Consider the following 7,854-nt stretch of genomic DNA (forward strand, 5'->3'; position numbering starts at 1 on the left):
CTCACACACACACTCACACTCTCTCACTCACACTCTCTCACACACACTCACACTCACACTCTCTCACACTCACACACACACACACACCGACGTCAGACAGCAAACACAGCATCTAGATCCAAAACATCAAATTAACGAGGAAACTCCCAGTGCGACACAGCTTCAGTCAAACATCTGGAGCGGGATTCACTTTCACTGACACCGATATATTCTACAGCATCTCCACATCATCTCTGTCATTAGAGTTAACTAAAACTACAACTGAAACCATTAAAAAAACAATAAAGTAAACGTAAACTGAAAACATAGAAAACTTAAACTTTTTTATTTCAGCTTTCAACATTTATCATTTTAATTTAGTTTAAGTTGATACTAAAATAACTAAAACTAAAATTGAAATGAAAATTAATTAAAAAAGTGACAAAATTACTAAAACTTTAAATTTAAAATGGAAAATAGTAAAATAAAAACAATCAAAATATGAATAAAAACTAATTTTAATAGTTTTATTTTACATTTACTTGTATAATGTTTGCATTTTTTTTTTTTTATAAAATGTCTAAATACATTTTAAAAGCCTGATATGTGTTTTCATTATTTTACATCAATACACAGAAAACATATAAATAAATGTAAAAATAAACATATGCATTTAATAAATTTTTGTAAAAATATATATTGTCCTACTTTATTAAAGGAAAAAACATGTAGTGAGAGTCTCAGGCAACATGTCAGACAGCTAAATATTCAGATTTTTTTGGTCATACATTTTTTTGAATTTTATGGATACATTTTAAAAGCCTGATTATTAATATTTTACAGCAATACACAAGAAAGCTTTTCAAAATAAACTTAAAAAACATAGTAAAACTGTAAAAATAAATGCATTGAAATAAAATAAATTCTTGTTCTTTTTTTGTTAAGAAGAAAACCATGTAGTAACAGTTGCATGCAAAATATAAAGAAATATCAAAAATGCATGCACTTTTTTTGGTCATTCAAATAAATTAATAATTTGCTATATTTTATATTTTTACAATGAACTGGATGTCAATTCAGCAGATGATGTTGGATGATTTAAATCATTGGATGCAGTCTTTATACTCTAGTTTAACTAAACCAACAGGCGATTTGAATCCAGTTTGTAGCCTCTTTATGTATAGATTCATACAGTAGATGCTCAAATGTCCAGCATCTGGATTCTGCAGCAGGAGCTGAAGAATCTCAGTTACTGCAGCCTGAGGAAACGACTGCAGAAGAGCTGACAGGAGCTAAAGAGACATGAAGAAGCATACACACACACACTCACAAGAGCGAGAGATACGGCAGGGCGATCAAGGAGAGAAGATCCATCTTCAATCGTTCTTTCATTCTTCTCTTTCATCTCTGCAGCCGCTCATTCTTTTGTTCTGTTTCTGATCACTTCAAGACGTTTGCATTGCAGCACTTCCCATTTTACTGTCTATTCCATTCCATTGGATAAAAGCATCTGCTAAATGACTAAATAAATTTATTTACACACATTAACATTGTTGATTTATATTACTGCAGTCACCAAAATACATATATACAATATAGATCTCATCAGGCCGAACAACTTTCGCACTGCATGTCATTAACTCCACCCAACAGGAAGTCAGCTATTGTGGATTGTTTGAAAAACGCATGCTCTGGATTGTGATGTACTCCTCCTAGGGTTTTCATCCGATTGCCACCAAATTTGGCCAACATGATCTCAAGACATTGGGGATGCTAAATTGCGAAGGTATTTTTGATATCTCGAACAGTTTGGCCGTGGCGAGGCAATGGATTTATGGCGAAAAATGAGATGCAGGAAGTGTGTAAAAACTATTGCACACATTGTCTGATTTTAATCATACTTCAGCAGTTTGTTCGTTGTATGAAGCCGATGACATAAATGTGACAATTCGGAGTCAGTGTGTGTCGTTTTCAAAATGCTTTGAAATCAGCCTCTTATTTTTATGCAATTTGCTTCAGTCTTCATCAAAATGATGTCAAAACACATTATTGATATCTTAAATTCCGTTGCCATGGCAACGTCTCAAACCATAATATTCTTCTTCTTTATACTCCTCCAATTGCTGTCATACGAATTACACCAAACTTTGTCTACATCATACCAAAACACTGAGGAACCTAAACTCTGAACGGTTTTTGGATATCTCAAACAGTGTTGCCATGGTGATTTATTAAAACAACGGCAGAAAAGGAAACCGGAATCGTCTTATAGTCTATCTTTAAAGTGCATCATCCAAACTACTAAAAACTTTTTACACATGGAGAACAAGTCATTGTGAGGAAGCATGCTTAGTTTTATGAATTTCTGATGCTCTGGAGACTAACAGCAAATTAAAAACTATCAGACATTTAAGCTGACAGATGAAGGCTGCAATACTAAGGTTGTCCACTAGATGGAGTCATAGCATAAGAAATCTTTTAAGCCTGATCTCTCTCCTGTCCAGTTCCATCCATTAGAATAACAAATAAATACATAGAATCAGTTGATATGTATTGTACTGACAATATAGTTTTATATAATTATTTTACAAATGCTTATAGATCATTAAAAGTTCACAATTTTCCTGATGCCACCGGGGCTTGGGCCCGTCATCGTTGCTTGCAGCATATTTAGATTCTTGATTTTTATTTACAAATATTTAAATTTTTATTAATATTTAGCTTTTTATTAAATATTTAAATTTTTTTCTTCACTTTGGATAAAAGCATCTGCTAAATGAATGCAAAATAACCCAATAAACATGAAATAAACTGCATAAAACATCCCATTCTCAGTAATGCGTCGCATCTGACCACATCTGACCGTGTGCGTGGGGATAATGGACTCAGATCATCCATGAGGGTGTGAATTATTGAGGAAATGAATTATGCAAGTGAGATATGGAGATTCGCCATCATGGGAATACCTGCTTTCTATCTCTTTATCGGCCTCCATCTGGAGCTTCTGCATTAACTCACAAATTCATAATGAAAAGCACGACATGAGTGGATCATTATACGTTCTTGCTGAATTTGAGGTGTTAATGTGTGAATGTGAGACGGCAAACAGATCTGTGTGAATGTGCTAATGACACGTTACAGACACACACTGCGATTTGAGTCGCTGAGAAAACACTTTAACATCTCAATTATTGCTCTTAGACACAAAAACAGTGTGTGTTTGAGAGAGAGTGTGTGTGTGTGCATGTGAGTGTGTGTGTGTGTGTGTGTGTGTGTGTGTGTGTGTGAGTGTGAGTGTGAGTGTGTGTGTGTGTGAGTGTGAGAGTAGGCGACTCTCTCTCATTAAGTTCTTTTCTCCCAGAGGACAATCCCATCTCTTGGATGTTGCTCCATCATTGCTCACGAGACTAATTAGAAGACGATTCGTTTAAAAATCAACTTTGTCTCATATGTTGCTTCTAAAATTCTTTAGGAGACACAAAAACAGACCCAAAAGACGCACTAGTCATCATGCGGTGAGAGAACAGCTGTGAAATGAGCTCAGATCATTGAGAAACGTTTGAGCTCATGCTGAGAACTTTGATTTGATTCAGTTCTGAATGAATCAATGAATCAATGACTCGCTCGTACAGAAAGCCATTTGCTGCCACAAACGTACTGGAGCAAACACACAGGAGATGCAGTGAGATCTCATATATGATCGCTCACTGGTTTTCAGTGTCACCGGATCATCTGCAGTGTTTCTCTCTCATTACATCTCTGTGTGACTGAAAGTGACACCAGCAGGAAAACAGATGGTGACCCGCTTCTGCTGTTCACACTGAAATACCTCTTAATCAAGCCACGGAGAACACACACACACACACACATATACCTGTGTGTGTGTGTCAATCTGAAAGACATTTAGAGTCACACTGCAGCTCAAAAACGATCTGAATTTCCTTAATTAAATCACAAAATATCAAATCAAGTGCCACTGATTGAAAATAAAGTTGCACGAACACACTTTACAATCAGAACAAAAGCAAGTTTGAGCTGCTGAAACACTAGAAGACAGTCAGCTCTTAATGTTTCTAAAAGAAGTCTCTTTTGCTCACCAAAGCTGCATTTATTTGATAAAAAAAACACAATGAAATCAGTAAAAATTGTGAAATATTATTCTAATTTAAAATATCTGTTTTCTATGTGAATCTGTTAAACTGTAATTCATTTCTGATTATTATCAATGTTGAAAACAGTCGTGCTGCACAATATTTGTGTGGAAACCGTGATGCATTTTATTTTTCAGGATTCACAGATGAACAGAAAGTTCAAAAGAACAGCATTTATTTGAAACAGAAATCTTTTGTAACATTAGAAATGTCTTCACTGTCACTTTTGATCAATTTAATGTAGCTTTGATTAATAAAAGTGTTAGTTTCGTGCTTACCTCAAACTTTTAAATAAAATGTATCACTGTTTCCAGAAAAAATATTGTTCTCAACATTGATAATAATCAGAACTGTTTCAAATAATCAGCATATTAGAATGATTTCTGAAGATCATGTGACACTGAAGACTGGAGTAATGATGCTGAAAATACAGCTGCGCATCACAGAAATACATTATATTTTAACAGATATTCACACAGAAAACAGCTGTTTGAAATTATAATAATATTTCACTGTTTTTACTGTATTTTTAATCAAATAAATGGTGAGCAGAAGAGACTTCTCCAAACTGTAGTTCTCAGGAGGATAAACTCACTGCAGAGACACTATCTACTGTACGGACATTTTCCAGCTGAATTTAGTCTCTCTCTCTCTCTATCTGTGTAATTATGATAAAGCTGTTATCCTACTTCAGTCGTTGTGCTGCTAAAAACAGCCTCGTCGTGCCGTGAGCTGGAGATTTTATCACGGGGAAGCGCTTTTATTCGGGACAAAGCAGCAGCTCTCAGATCAGTTTTCAGAGGGTTTTACAGTCGCGTTTCATCTGCACTCACTCCTGAGATCAGCCGAACACCGACACGCAATCCAACTCCAGAAAGAGCCGAGAACAGCTTTCATCTCAAGACTGTCGAGGAGATGTTTGTGATGCTTTTATTTCAATCTCATGCATTTTTGTCTCATTGGATATTGCTTGTTCCACAGCTAGCCGCATTTGAACAACATTCATACTTTTGAACTGAATAAATGTAACCGTTTTCACAATGAAGAGATTTATGCTAATTCTAAGCAATTTGAATAAATGCATTTTTAAAATATGATTATTTAAATATATTAAAATAGATGCAAATAATAATAATAATAAACTATGCCACAATTTTTTGAGTGCTGAAATCTGACCTGTTTTATGTATGACTGACAAAAATGCACCACATTCAATTATTTTTATATGCAATTCAAATACATAAATCTTAACTTACTATTCTAATTATTGCTGTAAATATTTTTAATGTAAATAGTTTGTAAATATTCGTATTTTTTTAAATATACACAATTCAAACACATAAATGTTATATATAAAAATTCCAATACATATATCTTAACTTAATATTCTAATTATTGCTGTAAATATTTAGTGGATTTTTTTGTAAATATATTTAATGTAAATAATTATTTATAAATATTCTTATTTTTTATTATATATATACAATTCCAATACATAAATCTTAACTTAATATTCAAATTATTGCTGTAAATATTTTTAATATACATAATTAGTTTGTAAATATTTTTATTTTTTATTATTATATATAAAATTCCAATACATATATCTTAACTTAATTTTCTAATTATTGCTGTAAATATTTAGTGGATTTGTTTGTAAATATATTTAATGTAAATAATTAGATTGTATTTTTTTTTATTAGGCCTATACGTACAATTTAAAGACATAAATCTTAACTTAATATTCTGAAATTATTTGGTGATTTTTTTTGTAAATATTTAATTTAAATAATTAGTCTGTAAATATATACAAATTATATACAATTCAAAAACATAAATTTAAAAAGCTGCAGTAAGAAACTTTTTTTTTTTTTTTTTTGGTTAAAAATGAACAAAAATCGGTTATTAAGCAAGAACATAAAACTGACGTCATACGTCTTTGTATGGTTACGTCACGAAAGAAGCATGTGCTTAATAACTGACGCGGATGAACAGGTAAGATTTGTGTATTTTTTGTGATATTGTGTAATTTTTATGTTTTAAATAGGGCTGTCAAGTGATTACATTTTTTATCTAATTAATTACATAATGTTCTGATGAATTAATCGAATTAATCTCAAATTAATTAACACATCATGTGCAGATTAATTAAAGATCAAGCTATTATTAAAGATAATTTAAAGTCATTATTGTTTTAAATTAGAAAAGCCCTCAATAGACATTACAAAAAAAGTAGCTTTAGAAAGAAATATTTTAATTCAACATACAAAAATACAAATAAATACTGAAATATGAAATTATTTCAGACACTCTAAATATAAAACTGAAAGCGCCAGTAGGTGGCAGCAAATCACTGTCTTAATAAGTGAGTCATTCAGTCATTCACTCAATCGATTCGTTCAAATTAAGCATTTGAATCTTTATGAATGACTCACTGAATCATTGACTCACTCGTTTTGTTTAAAAACATGGATTGATTCAGTAATGAATCACCGCTGTGTGTTGATCAGAGATGCACAACAGTTCTACCAGGGCGAAATTACACAAAAACAGATGATATTGACAAGTTGTCTAAAATGTAACACAATATTAACTTATTGTCTGTTGTATAAAATCAATATCACATTTGCAATCATGCAGATATTCAGGAAAAATCAGCTCTCTTGCAGTGTCGTGTGATATTGCTGATAATTATATGATACAAAAACAAGACACATTGGGGTTCGAATCCAGTGTAGTTTGTAAATATTCTTCTGAATATTTATTATTTTATATGCAATTCAAATACATACATTTTAACTTAATATTCTAAATATTGCTGTAAATATTCAGTGGATGTTTGTAAATGTAAATAATTAGTTTGTAAATATTCTTTATTTTATATTTAAACATAAATCTTAACATAATATTCTAAATATTTAGCATTAATATTTTAGTTAATATGTAATGTATATAATTAGTTTGTAAATGTTCTAACTTTTTTATGTCATTCAAACACATTAATCTTAATGTAATATTCTAAATATTACTAAATATTTAGCATAATATTTAGTACATATTTTATGTAAATAATTACATTGTCAATATTCTTCTAAATATTTTTTGAGTGTAAAGCATAACTACACGAATCGTACGGCTGCCATCATGACCTTCTCTGACCTGCTGTTGTATTTCTTTTTATATCCAGATAGAGATCTGTGTACAGCGCACACACACACACACACACACACACACTGATGAGGTGAGTCTCTGCAGATATCGATTGGCTTCTGAAGGTCTCCTGACTGTCATTCTCAGCTTCAGTGTTGAACAGACGACGCTCACAAACACAGCAAATGTCTTCAGTCTGCTCTGGCCTGATGGATGATGTTTGCTTCAGATGCACAAACTTATCCCATTCTCAGCTGTTGAGTTCTGCCTGTGCTCCATGATCAAAGTCAATTAAAAATATTACAATTGATCAAATGTTAGTTTTGATCAATTGTTAGAATTAAGAGAACTGATTACGGCTGACACGCGGCACATGCAGGAATAATTCAGCTCTCTTACATTTAACGAATGTGCTGTTGAATTAAATTAAATTAAATTAAATTAAAATAAAAAAAATAATAAATAATAATGTGTGAGTGTAAATAGTGTGAGTGTGTGTGTGAGTGTATGTGTGAGAGAGAGAGTGTGTGTGTGTGTGTGTGTGTGTGAGAGAGAGAGAGTGTGTGTGTGTGTG

At 32.1% G+C, this 7,854-nt stretch overlaps 1 pseudogene; it reads right to left on the reverse strand.

Annotated features, from left to right (window-relative positions):
- The window catches only part of LOC107662241 (glutamate receptor ionotropic, kainate 2-like), a 54,639-nt pseudogene that overhangs the window by 42,600 nt on the left and 4,185 nt on the right, over positions 1-7,854 (reverse strand).

This window comes from Sinocyclocheilus anshuiensis, unplaced genomic scaffold (assembly GCF_001515605.1).
Source record: "Sinocyclocheilus anshuiensis isolate Anshui unplaced genomic scaffold, SAMN03320099.WGS_v1.1 scaffold1543, whole genome shotgun sequence".
NCBI lineage: Eukaryota > Metazoa > Chordata > Actinopteri > Cypriniformes > Cyprinidae > Sinocyclocheilus > Sinocyclocheilus anshuiensis.